This window comes from Protopterus annectens, chromosome 14.part0, assembly GCF_019279795.1.
Source record: "Protopterus annectens isolate FY-2018-M chromosome 14.part0, PAN1.0, whole genome shotgun sequence".
NCBI lineage: Eukaryota > Metazoa > Chordata > Ceratodontiformes > Protopteridae > Protopterus > Protopterus annectens.
Window position 1 is genome coordinate 617,254,766 of NC_056748.1, and position 14,356 is coordinate 617,269,121.

The following is a 14,356-nucleotide window of genomic DNA, read 5'->3' on the forward strand; positions in this document are numbered from 1 at the left end:
CCAAGCAGTAATAAATACAATTGAGTATTTTTAAGATGATGCAAAAGTAAAATGAAGTAGGTAGAAACACAAGTACAGTAAAAGCAGATGAAATTTTTTTTTTTTTTATCTGAACAAGTGCTGAGATCAAAGAAACAGATTTGAGAGCTGAAACTAGAAAAACTGCCAGTTCAGTTAAATATTCCTTCAACACAGTTTATATCAAATTAAATACTGTATTTTTTTTTAAAGTGCAGATAAAGGTACTTAAATTCTGTTATACGTCCAGTTGAATATAACCAAGTTCTTAGCCGGCCAAAGCTGAGGTTTTTAAGCAGAAAATATTTCACAATGCACCACTTAACTAGGCAAGGACAGGAAATCAAAGAATGTGGCTACCCCCACACCTGTAATTACTAGCAAATAACAAAATTCAGCAAACACTAGCTTCTGTTCAAGTTACTAAAGAGCAGAAGAGCAGAATAACTGCCAGTTCAGTTAAATATTCCTTCAACACAGTTTAAATCAAATTAAATACTGTATTTTTTTTTTAAATGTGCAGATAAAGGTACTTAAATTCTCTTATACGTCCAGTTGAATATAACCAAGTTCTTAGCCGGCCAAAGCTGAGGTTTTTAAGCAGAAAATATTTCACAATGCACCACTTAAATAGGCAAGGACAGGAAATCAAAGAATGTGGCTACCCCCACACCTGTAATTACTAGCAAATAACAAAATTCAGCAAACACTAGCTTCAGTTCAAGTTACTGAAGAGCAGAAGAGCAGAATAACTGCCAGTTCAGTTAAATATTCCTTCAACACAGTTTAAATCAAATTAAATACTGTATTTTTTTTTAAATGTGCAGATAAAGGTACTTAAATTCTCTTATACGTCCAGTTGAATATAACCAAGTTCTTAGCCGGCCAAAGCTCTGGTTTTTAAGCAGAAAATATTTCACAATGCACCACTTAAATAGGCAAGGACAGGAAATCAAAGAATGTGGCTACCCCCACACCTGTAATTACTAGCAAATAACAAAATTCAGCAAACACTAGCTTCAGTTCAAGTTACTGAAGAGCAGAATAACTGCCAGTTCAGTTAAATATTCCTTCAACACAGTTTAAATCAAATTAAATACTGTATTTTTTTAAAAAAGTGCAGATAAAGGTACTTAAATTCTCTTATACGTCCAGTTGAATATAACCAAGTTCTTAGCCGGCCAAAGCTGAGGTTTTTAAGCAGAAAATATTTCACAATGCACCACTTAAATAGGCAAGGACAGGAAATCAAAGAATGTGGCTACCCCCACACCTGTAATTACTAGCAAATAACAAAATTCAGCAAACACTAGCTTCAGTTCAAGTTAATGAAGAGCAGAGGTAAAACTGCCAGTTCAGTTAAATATTCCTTCAACACAGTTTAAATCAAATTAAATACTGTATTTTTTTTTAAAAAGTGCAGATAAAGGTACTTAAATTCTCTTATACGTCCAGTTGAATATAACCAAGTTCTTAGCCGGCCAAAGCTGAGGTTTTTAAGCAGAAAATATTTCACAATGCACCACTTAAATAGGCAAGGACAGGAAATCAAAGAATGTGGCTACCCCCACACCTGTAATTACTAGCAAATAACAAAATTCAGCAAACACTAGCTTCAGTTCAAGTTACTGAAGAGCAGAAGAGCAGAAAAACTGCCAGTTCAGTTAAATATTCCTTCAACACAGTTTAAATCAAATTAAATACTGTATTTTTTTTTAAATGTGCAGATAAAGGTACTTAAATTCTCTTATACGTCCAGTTGAATATAACCAAGTTCTTAGCCGGCCAAAGCTGAGGTTTTAAGCAGAAAATATTTCACAATGCACCACTTAAATAGGCAAGGACAGGAAATCAAAGAATGTGGCTACCCCCACACCTGTAATTACTAGCAAATAACAAAATTCAGCAAACACTAGCTTCAGTTCAAGTTAATGAAGAGCAGAGGTAAAACTGCCAGTTCAGTTAAATATTCCTTCAACACAGTTTAAATCAAATTAAATACTGTATTTTTTTTAAAAAGTGCAGATAAAGGTACTTAAATTCTCTTATACGTCCAGTTGAATATAACCAAGTTCTTAGCCGGCCAAAGCTGAGGTTTTTAAGCAGAAAATATTTCACAATGCACCACTTAAATAGGCAAGGACAGGAAATCAAAGAATGTGGCTACCCCCACACCTGTAATTACTAGCAAATAACAAAATTCAGCAAACACTAGCTTCAGTTCAAGTTACTGAAGAGCAGAAGAGCAGAAAAACTGCCAGTTCAGTTAAATATTCCTTCAACACAGTTTAAATCAAATTAAATACTGTATTTTTTTTTAAATGTGCAGATAAAGGTACTTAAATTCTCTTATACGTCCAGTTGAATATAACCAAGTTCTTAGCCGGCCAAAGCTGAGGTTTTTAAGCAGAAAATATTTCACAATGCACCACTTAAATAGGCAAGGACAGGAAATCAAAGAATGTGGCTACCCCACACCTGTAATTACTAGCAAATAACAAAATTCAGCAAACACTAGCTTCAGTTCAAGTTACTGAAGAGCAGAAGAGCAGAAAAACTGCCAGTTCAGTTAAATATTCCTTCAACACAGTTTAAATCAAATTAAATACTGTATTTTTTTTTAAAAGTGCAGATAAAGGTACTTAAATTCTCTTATACGTCCAGTTGAATATAACCAAGTTCTTAGCCGGCCAAAGCTGAGGTTTTTAAGCAGAAAATATTTCACAATGCACCACTTAAATAGGCAAGGACAGGAAATCAAAGAATGTGGCTACCCCACACCTGTAATTACTAGCAAATAACAAAATTCAGCAAACACTAGCTTCAGTTCAAGTTACTGAAGAGCAGAAGAGCAGAAAAACTGCCAGTTCAGTTAAATATTCCTTCAACACAGTTTAAATCAAATTAAATACTGTATTTTTTTTAAAGTGCAGATAAAGGTACTTAAATTCTCTTATACGTCCAGTTGAATATAACCAAGTTCTTAGCCGGCCAAAGCTGAGGTTTTAAGCAGAAAATATTTCACAATGCACCACTTAAATAGGCAAGGACAGGAAATCAAAGAATGTGGCTACCCTCACACCTGTAATTACTAGCAAATAACAAAATTCAGCAAACACTAGCTTCAGTTCAAGTTACTGAAGAGCAGAATAACTGCCAGTTCAGTTAAATATTCCTTCAACACAGTTTAAATCAAATTAAATACTGTATTTTTTTTTAAAAAGTGCAGATAAAGGTACTTAAATTCTCTTATACGTCCAGTTGAATATAACCAAGTTCTTAGCCGGCCAAAGCTGAGGTTTTTAAGCAGAAAATATTTCACAATGCACCACTTAAATAGGCAAGGACAGGAAATCAAAGAATGTGGCTACCCCCACACCTGTAATTACTAGCAAATAACAAAATTCAGCAAACACTAGCTTCAGTTCAAGTTACTAAAGAGCAGAAGAGCAGAATAACTGCCACTTCAGTTAAATATTCCTTCAACACAGTTTAAATCAAATTAAATACTGTATTTTTTTTTAAAAAAGTGCAGATAAAGGTACTTAAATTCTCTTATACGTCCAGTTGAATATAACCAAGTTCTTAGCCGGCCAAAGCTGAGGTTTTTAAGCAGAAAATATTTCACAATGCACCACTTAAATAGGCAAGGACAGGAAATCAAAGAATGTGGCTACCCCCACACCTGTAATTACTAGCAAATAACAAAATTCAGCAAACACTAGCTTCAGTTCAAGTTACTAAAGAGCAGAAGAGCAGAATAACTGCCAGTTCAGTTAAATATTCCTTCAACACAGTTTAAATCAAATTAAATACTGTATTTTTTTTTAAATGTGCAGATAAAGGTACTTAAATTCTCTTATACGTCCAGTTGAATATAACCAAGTTCTTAGCCGGCCAAAGCTGAGGTTTTTAAGCAGAAAATATTTCACAATGCACCACTTAAATAGGCAAGGACAGGAAATCAAAGAATGTGGCTACCCCACACCTGTAATTAGTAGCAAATAACAAAATTCAGCAAACACTAGCTTCAGTTCAAGTTACTAAAGAGAAGAAGAGCAGAATAACTGCCAGTTCAGTTAAATATTCCTTCAACACAGTTTAAATCAAATTAAATACTGTATTTTTTTTTAAATGTGCAGATAAAGGTACTTAAATTCTCTTATACGTCCAGTTGAATATAACCAAGTTCTTAGCCGGCCAAAGCTGAGGTTTTTAAGCAGAAAATATTTCACAATGCACCACTTAAATAGGCAAGGACAGGAAATCAAAGAATGTGGCTACCCCCACACCTGTAATTACTAGCAAATAACAAAATTCAGCAAACACTAGCTTCAGTTCAAGTTACTAAAGAGCAGAAGAGCAGAATAACTGCCAGTTCAGTTAAATATTCCTTCAACACAGTTTAAATCAAATTAAATACTGTATTTTTTTTAAAAAGTGCAGATAAAGGTACTTAAATTCTCTTATACGTCCAGTTGAATATAACCAAGTTCTTAGCCGGCCAAAGCTGAGGTTTTTAAGCAGAAAATATTTCACAATGCACCACTTAAATAGGCAAGGACAGGAAATCAAAGAATGTGGCTACCCCCACACCTGTAATTACTAGCAAATAACAAAATTCAGCAAACACTAGCTTCAGTTCAAGTTACTAAAGAGCAGAAGAGCAGAATAACTGCCACTTCAGTTAAATATTCCTTCAACACAGTTTAAATCAATTAAATACTGTATTTTTTTTAAAAAGTGCAGATAAAGGTACTTAAATTCTCTTATACGTCCAGTTGAATATAATCAAGTTCTTAGCCGGCCAAAACTGAGGTTTTTAAGCATAAAATATTTCACAATGCACCACTTAACTAGGCAAGGACAGGAAATCAAAGAATGTGGCTACCCCCACACCTGTAATTACTAGCAAATAACAAAATTCAGCAAACACTAGCTTCAGTTCAAGTTACTAAAGAGCAGAAGAGCAGAAAAACTGCCAGTTCAGTTAAATATTCCTTCAACACAGTTTAAATCAAATTAAATACTGTATTTTTTTTTTAAAGTGCAGATAAAGGTACTTAAATTCTCTTATACGTCCAGTTGAATATAACCAAGTTCGTAGCCGGCAAAAGCTGAGGTTTGTAAGCAGAAAATATTTCACAATGCACCACTTAACTAGGCAAGGACAGGAAATCAAAGAATGTGGCTACCCCCACACCTGTAATTACTAGCAAATAACAGAATTCAGCAAACACTAGCTTCTGTTCAAGTTACTAAAGAGCAGAAGAGCAGAAAAACTGCCAGTTCAGTTAAATATACCTTCAACACAGTTTAAATCAAATTAAATACTGTATTTTTTTTTAAAATAGTGCAGATAAAGGTACTTAAATTCTCTTATACGTCCAGTTGAATATAACCAAGTTCTTAGCCGGCCAAAGCTGAGGTTTTTAAGCAGAAAATATTTCACAATGCACCACTTAACTAGGCAAGGACAGGAAATCAAAGAATGTGGCTACCCCCACACCTGTAATTACTAGCAAATAACAAAATTCAGCAAACACTAGCTTCTGTTCAAGTTACTAAAGAGCAGAAGAGCAGAATAACTGCCAGTTCAGTTAAATATTCCTTCAACACAGTTTAAATCAAATTAAATACTGTATTTTTTTTAAATAGTGCAGATAAAGGTACTTAAATTCTCTTATACGTCCAGTTGAATATAACCAAGTTCTTAGCCGGCCAAAGCTGAGGTTTTTAAGCAGAAAATATTTCACAATGCACCACTTAACTAGGCAAGGACAGGAAATCAAAGAATGTGGCTACCCCCACACCTGTAATTACTAGCAAATAACAAAATTCAGCAAACACTAGCTTCAGTTCAAGTTACTAAAGAGCAGAAGAGCAGAAAAACTGCCAGTTCAGTTAAATATTCCTTCAACACAGTTTAAATCAAATTAAATACTGTATTTTTTTTTTAAAAGTGCAGATAAAGGTACTTAAATTCTCTTATACGTCCAGTTGAATATAACCAAGTTCTTAGCCGGCCAAAGCTGAGGTTTTTAAGCAGAAAATATTTCACAATGCACCACTTAACTAGGCAAGGACAGGAAATCAAAGAATGTGGCTACCCCCACACCTGTAATTACTAGCAAATAACAAAATTCAGCAAACACTAGCTTCAGTTCAAGTTACTAAAGAGCAGAAGAGCAGAATAACTGCCAGTTCAGTTAAATATTCCTTCAACACAGTTTAAATCAAATTAAATACTGTATTTTTTTTTAAAAGTGCAGATAAAGGTACTTAAATTCTCTTATACGTCCAGTTGAATATAACCAAGTTCTTAGCCGGCCAAAGCTGAGGTTTTTAAGCAGAAAATATTTCACAATGCACCACTTAACTAGGCAAGGACAGGAAATCAAAGAATGTGGCTACCCCCACACCTGTAATTACTAGCAAATAACAAAATTCAGCAAACACTAGCTTCAGTTCAAGTTACTAAAGAGCAGAAGAGCAGAATAACTGCCAGTTCAGTTAAATATTCCTTCAACACAGTTTAAATCAAATTAAATACTGTATTTTTTTTTAAAAGTGCAGATAAAGGTACTTAAATTCTCTTATACGTCCAGTTGAATATAACCAAGTTCTTAGCCGGCCAAAGCTGAGGTTTTAAGCAGAAAATATTTCACAATGCACCACTTAACTAGGCAAGGACAGGAAATCAAAGAATGTGGCTACCCCCACACCTGTAATTACTAGCAAATAACAAAATTCAGCAAACACTAGCTTCTGTTCAAGTTACTAAAGAGCAGAAGAGCAGAATAACTGCCAGTTATTCCTTCAACACAGTTTAAATCAAATTAAATACTGTATTTTTTTTTAAAAGTGCAGATAAAGGTACTTAAATTCTCTTATACGTCCAGTTGAATATAACCAAGTTCTTAGCCGGCCAAAGCTGAGGTTTTTAAGCAGAAAATATTTCACAATGCACCACTTAACTAGGCAAGGACAGGAAATCAAAGAATGTGGCTACCCCACACCTGTAATTACTAGCAAATAACAAAATTCAGCAAACACTAGCTTCTGTTCAAGTTACTAAAGAGCAGAAGAGCAGAATAACTGCCAGTTCAGTTAATATTCCTTCAACACAGTTTAAATCAAATTAAATACTGTATTTTTTTTTAAAAGTGCAGATAAAGGTACTTAAATTCTCTTATACGTCCAGTTGAATATAACCAAGTTCTTAGCCGGCCAAAGCTGAGGTTTTTAAGCAGAAAATATTTCACAATGCACCACTTAACTAGGCAAGGACAGGAAATCAAAGAATGTGGCTACCCCCACACCTGTAATTACTAGCAAATAACAAAATTCAGCAAACACTAGCTTCTGTTCAAGTTACTAAAGAGCAGAAGAGCAGAAAAACTGCCAGTTCAGTTAAATATTCCTTCAACACAGTTTAAATCAAATTAAATACTGTATTTTTTTTTAAAAGTGCAGATAAAGGTACTTAAATTCTCTTATACGTCCAGTTGAATATAACCAAGTTCTTAGCCGGCCAAAGCTGAGGTTTTTAAGCAGAAAATATTTCACAATGCACCACTTAACTAGGCAAGGACAGGAAATCAAAGAATGTGGCTACCCCCACACCTGTAATTACTAGCAAATAACAAAATTCAGCAAACACTAGCTTCTGTTCAAGTTACTAAAGAGCAGAAGAGCAGAAAAACTGCCAGTTCAGTTAAATATTCCTTCAACACAGTTTAAATCAAATTAAATACTGTATTTTTTTTTAAAAAGTGCAGATAAAGGTACTTAAATTCTCTTATACGTCCAGTTGAATATAACCAAGTTCTTAGCCGGCCAAAGCTGAGGTTTTTAAGCAGAAAATATTTCACAATGCACCACTTAACTAGGCAAGGACAGGAAATCAAAGAATGTGGCTACCCCCACACCTGTAATTACTAGCAAATAACAAAATTCAGCAAACACTAGCTTCTGTTCAAGTTACTAAAGAGCAGAAGAGCAGAAAAACTGCCAGTTCAGTTAAATATTCCTTCAACACAGTTTAAATCAAATTAAATACTGTATTTTTTTTTAAAAGTGCAGATAAAGGTACTTAAATTCTCTTATACGTCCAGTTGAATATAACCAAGTTCTTAGCCGGCCAAAGCTGAGGTTTTTAAGCAGAAAATATTTCACAATGCACCACTTAACTAGGCAAGGACAGGAAATCAAAGAATGTGGCTACCCCCACACCTGTAATTACTAGCAAATAACAAAATTCAGCAAACACTAGCTTCTGTTCAAGTTACTAAAGAGCAGAAGAGCAGAAAAACTGCCAGTTCAGTTAAATATTCCTTCAACACAGTTTAAATCAAATTAAATACTGTATTTTTTTTTAAAAGTGCAGATAAAGGTACTTAAATTCTCTTATACGTCCAGTTGAATATAACCAAGTTCTTAGCCGGCCAAAGCTGAGGTTTTTAAGCAGAAAATATTTCACAATGCACCACTTAACTAGGCAAGGACAGGAAATCAAAGAATGTGGCTACCCCACACCTGTAATTACTAGCAAATAACAAAATTCAGCAAACACTAGCTTCTGTTCAAGTTACTAAAGAGCAGAAGAGCAGAAAAACTGCCAGTTCAGTTAAATATTCCTTCAACACAGTTTAAATCAAATTAAATACTGTATTTTTTTTTAAAAGTGCAGATAAAGGTACTTAAATTCTCTTATACGTCCAGTTGAATATAACCAAGTTCTTAGCCGGCCAAAGCTGAGGTTTTTAAGCAGAAAATATTTCACAATGCACCACTTAACTAGGCAAGGACAGGAAATCAAAGAATGTGGCTACCCCCACACCTGTAATTACTAGCAAATAACAAAATTCAGCAAACACTAGCTTCTGTTCAAGTTACTAAAGAGCAGAAGAGCAGAAAAACTGCCAGTTCAGTTAAATATTCCTTCAACACAGTTTAAATCAAATTAAATACTGTATTTTTTTTTAAAAAGTGCAGATAAAGGTACTTAAATTCTCTTATACGTCCAGTTGAATATAACCAAGTTCTTAGCCGGCCAAAGCTGAGGTTTTAAGCAGAAAATATTTCACAATGCACCACTTAACTAGGCAAGGACAGGAAATCAAAGAATGTGGCTACCCCCACACCTGTAATTACTAGCAAATAACAAAATTCAGCAAACACTAGCTTCTGTTCAAGTTACTAAAGAGCAGAAGAGCAGAAAAACTGCCAGTTCAGTTAAATATTCCTTCAACACAGTTTAAATCAAATTAAATACTGTATTTTTTTTTAAAAAGTGCAGATAAAGGTACTTAAATTCTCTTATACGTCCAGTTGAATATAACCAAGTTGTTAGCCGGCCAAAGCTGAGGTTTTTAAGCAGAAAATATTTCACAATGCACCACTTAACTAGGCAAGGACAGGAAATCAAAGAATGTGGCTACCCCCACATCTGTAATTACTAGCAAATAACAAACTTCAGCAAACACTAGCTTCTGTTCAAGTTACTAAACAGCAGAAGAGCAGAAAAATTGCCAGTTCAGTTAATATTCCTTCAACACAGTTTAAGTCAAATTAAATACTGTATTTTTTTTTAAAAAGTGCAGATAAAGGTACGTAAATTCTCTTATACGTCCAGTTGAATATAACCAAGTTGTTAGCCGGCCAAAGCTGAGCTTTTTAAACAGAAAATATTTCACATTGCACCACTTAACTAGGCAAGGACAGGAAATCAAAGAATGTGGCTACCCCCACACCTGTAATTACTAGCAAATAACAAAATTCAGCAAACACTAGCTTCTGTTCAAGTTACTAAAGAGCAGAAGAGCAGAAAAACTGCCAGTTCAGTTAATATTCCTTCAACACAGTTTAAATCAAATTAAATACTGTATTTTTTTTTAAAAGTGCAGATAAAGGTACTTAAATTCTCTTATACGTCCAGTTGAATATAACCAAGTTCTTAGCCGGCCAAAGCTGAGGTTTTTAAGCAGAAAATATTTCACAATGCACCACTTAACTAGGCAAGGACAGGAAATCAAAGAATGTGGCTACCCCCACACCTGTAATTACTAGCAAATAACAAAATTCAGCAAACACTAGCTTCTGTTCAAGTTACTAAAGAGCAGAAGAGCAGAAAAACTGCCAGTTCAGTTAAATATTCCTTCAACACAGTTTAAATCAAATTAAATACTGTATTTTTTTTTAAAAGTGCAGATAAAGGTACTTAAATTCTCTTATACGTCCAGTTGAATATAACCAAGTTCTTAGCCGGCCAAAGCTGAGGTTTTTAAGCAGAAAATATTTCACAATGCACCACTTAACTAGGCAAGGACAGGAAATCAAAGAATGTGGCTACCCCCACACCTGTAATTACTAGCAAATAACAAAATTCAGCAAACACTAGCTTCTGTTCAAGTTACTAAAGAGCAGAAGAGCAGAAAAACTGCCAGTTCAGTTAAATATTCCTTCAACACAGTTTAAATCAAATTAAATACTGTATTTTTTTTTAAAAGTGCAGATAAAGGTACTTAAATTCTCTTATACGTCCAGTTGAATATAACCAAGTTCTTAGCCGGCCAAAGCTGAGGTTTTAAGCAGAAAATATTTCACAATGCACCACTTAACTAGGCAAGGACAGGAAATCAAAGAATGTGGCTACCCCCACACCTGTAATTACTAGCAAATAACAAAATTCAGCAAACACTAGCTTCTGTTCAAGTTACTAAAGAGCAGAAGAGCAGAAAAACTGCCAGTTCAGTTAAATATTCCTTCAACACAGTTTAAATCAAATTAAATACTGTATTTTTTTTTAAAAAGTGCAGATAAAGGTACTTAAATTCTCTTATACGTCCAGTTGAATATAACCAAGTTCTTAGCCGGCCAAAGCTGAGGTTTTTAAGCAGAAAATATTTCACAATGCACCACTTAACTAGGCAAGGACAGGAAATCAAAGAATGTGGCTACCCCCACACCTGTAATTACTAGCAAATAACAAAATTCAGCAAACACTAGCTTCTGTTCAAGTTACTAAAGAGCAGAAGAGCAGAAAAACTGCCAGTTCAGCTAAATTCCTTCAACACAGTTTAAATCAAATTAAATACTGTATTTTTTTTTAAAAGTGCAGATAAAGGTACTTAAATTCTCTTATACGTCCAGTTGATTATAACCAAGTTCTTAGCCGGCCAAAGCTGAGGTTTTAAGCAGAAAATATTTCACAATGCACCACTTAACTAGGCAAGGACAGGAAATCAAAGAATGTGGCTACCCCCACACCTGTAATTACTAGCAAATAACAAAATTCAGCAAACACTAGCTTCTGTTCAAGTTACTAAAGAGCAGAAGAGCAGAAAAACTGCCAGTTCAGTTAAATATTCCTTCAACACAGTTTAAATCAAATTAAATACTGTATTTTTTTTTAAAAGTGCAGATAAAGGTACTTAAATTCTCTTATACGTCCAGTTGAATATAACCAAGTTCTTAGCCGGCCAAAGCTGAGGTTTTTAAGCAGAAAATATTTCACAATGCACCACTTAACTAGGCAAGGACAGGAAATCAAAGAATGTGGCTACCCCCACACCTGTAATTACTAGCAAATAACAAAATTCAGCAAACACTAGCTTCTGTTCAAGTTACTAAAGAGCAGAAGAGCAGAAAAACTGCCAGTTCAGTTAAATATTCCTTCAACACAGTTTAAATCAAATTAAATACTGTATTTTTTTTTAAAAGTGCAGATAAAGGTACTTAAATTCTCTTATACGTCCAGTTGAATATAACCAAGTTCTTAGCCGGCCAAAGCTGAGGTTTTTAAGCAGAAAATATTTCACAATGCACCACTTAACTAGGCAAGGACAGGAAATCAAAGAATGTGGCTACCCCCACACCTGTAATTACTAGCAAATAACAAAATTCAGCAAACACTAGCTTCTGTTCAAGTTACTAAAGAGCAGAAGAGCAGAAAAACTGCCAGTTCAGTTAAATATTCCTTCAACACAGTTTAAATCAAATTAAATACTGTATTTTTTTTTAAAAGTGCAGATAAAGGTACTTAAATTCTCTTATACGTCCAGTTGAATATAACCAAGTTCTTAGCCGGCCAAAGCTGAGGTTTTTAAGCAGAAAATATTTCACAATGCACCACTTAACTAGGCAAGGACAGGAAATCAAAGAATGTGGCTACCCCCACACCTGTAATTACTAGCAAATAACAAAATTCAGCAAACACTAGCTTCTGTTCAAGTTACTAAAGAGCAGAAGAGCAGAAAAACTGCCAGTTCAGTTAAATATTCCTTCAACACAGTTTAAATCAAATTAAATACTGTATTTTTTTTTAAAAGTGCAGATAAAGGTATTAAATTCTCTTATACGTCCAGTTGAATATAACCAAGTTCTTAGCCGGCCAAAGCTGAGGATTTTAAGCAGAAAATATTTCACAATGCACCACTTAACTAGGCAAGGACAGGAAATCAAAGAATGTGGCTACCCCCACACCTGTAATTACTAGCAAATAACAAAATTCAGCAAACACTAGCTTCTGTTCAAGTTACTAAAGAGCAGAAGAGCAGAAAAACTGCCAGTTCAGTTAAATATTCCTTCAACACAGTTTAAATCAAATTAAATACTGTATTTTTTTTTAAAAGTGCAGATAAAGGTACTTAAATTCTCTTATACGTCCAGTTGAATATAACCAAGTTCTTAGCCGGCCAAAGCTGAGGTTTTTAAGCAGAAAATATTTCACAATGCACCACTTAACTAGGCAAGGACAGGAAATCAAAGAATGTGGCTACCCCCACACCTGTAATTACTAGCAAATAACAAAATTCAGCAAACACTAGCTTCTGTTCAAGTTACTAAAGAGCAGAAGAGCAGAAAAACTGCCAGTTCAGTTAAATATTCCTTCAACACAGTTTAAATCAAATTAAATACTGTATTTTTTTTTAAAAAGTGCAGATAAAGGTACTTAAATTCTCTTATACGTCCAGTTGAATATAACCAAGTTCTTAGCCGGCCAAAGCTGAGGTTTTTAAGCAGAAAATATTTCACAATGCACCACTTAACTAGGCAAGGACAGGAAATCAAAGAATGTGGCTACCCCCACACCTGTAATTACTAGCAAATAACAAAATTCAGCAAACACTAGCTTCTGTTCAAGTTACTAAAGAGCAGAAGAGCAGAAAAACTGCCAGTTCAGTTAAATATTCCTTCAACACAGTTTAAATCAAATTAAATACTGTATTTTTTTTTAAAAGTGCAGATAAAGGTACTTAAATTCTCTTATACGTCCAGTTGAATATAACCAAGTTCTTAGCCGGCCAAAGCTGAGGTTTTTAAGCAGAAAATATTTCACAATGCACCACTTAACTAGGCAAGGACAGGAAATCAAAGAATGTGGCTACCCCCACACCTGTAATTACTAGCAAATAACAAAATTCAGCAAACACTAGCTTCTGTTCAAGTTACTAAAGAGCAGAAGAGCAGAAAAACTGCCAGTTCAGTTAATATTCCTTCAACACAGTTTAAATCAAATTAAATACTGTATTTTTTTTTAAAAGTGCAGATAAAGGTACTTAAATTCTCTTATACGTCCAGTTGAATATAACCAAGTTCTTAGCCGGCCAAAGCTGAGGTTTTAAGCAGAAAATATTTCACAATGCACCACTTAACTAGGCAAGGACAGGAAATCAAAGAATGTGGCTACCCCCACACCTGTAATTACTAGCAAATAACAAAATTCAGCAAACACTAGCTTCTGTTCAAGTTACTAAAGAGCAGAAGAGCAGAAAAACTGCCAGTTTAGTTAAATATTCCTTCAACACAGTTTAAATCAAATTAAATACTGTATTTTTTTTTAAAAAGTGCAGATAAAGGTACTTAAATTCTCTTATACGTCCAGTTGAATATAACCAAGTTCTTAGCCGGCCAAAGCTGAGGTTTTTAAGCAGAAAATATTTCACAATGCACCACTTAACTAGGCAAGGACAGGAAATCAAAGAATGTGGCTACCCCCACACCTGTAATTACTAGCAAATAACAAAATTCAGCAAACACTAGCTTCTGTTCAAGTTACTAAAGAGCAGAAGAGCAGAAAAACTGCCAGTTCAGTTAAATATTCCTTCAACACAGTTTAAATCAAATTAAATACTGTATTTTTTTTTAAAAAAGTGCAGATAAAGGTACTTAAATTCTCTTATACGTCCAGTTGAATATAACCAAGTTCTTAGCCGGCCAAAGCTGAGGTTTTTAAGCAGAAAATATTTCACAATGCACCACTTAACTAGGCAAGGACAGGAAATCAAAGAATGTGGCTACCCCACACCTGTAATTACTAGCAAATAACAAAATT

The 14,356-nt window shown here is 34.3% G+C and overlaps 1 protein-coding gene across 5 annotated transcripts in view; it reads right to left on the reverse strand.

The window, feature by feature from the left end:
• MYPN (myopalladin) overlaps positions 1 to 14,356 on the reverse strand; it is a 2,130,465-nt gene that overhangs the window by 1,025,363 nt on the left and 1,090,746 nt on the right. The gene's annotated exons all lie outside the window — the stretch shown is intronic.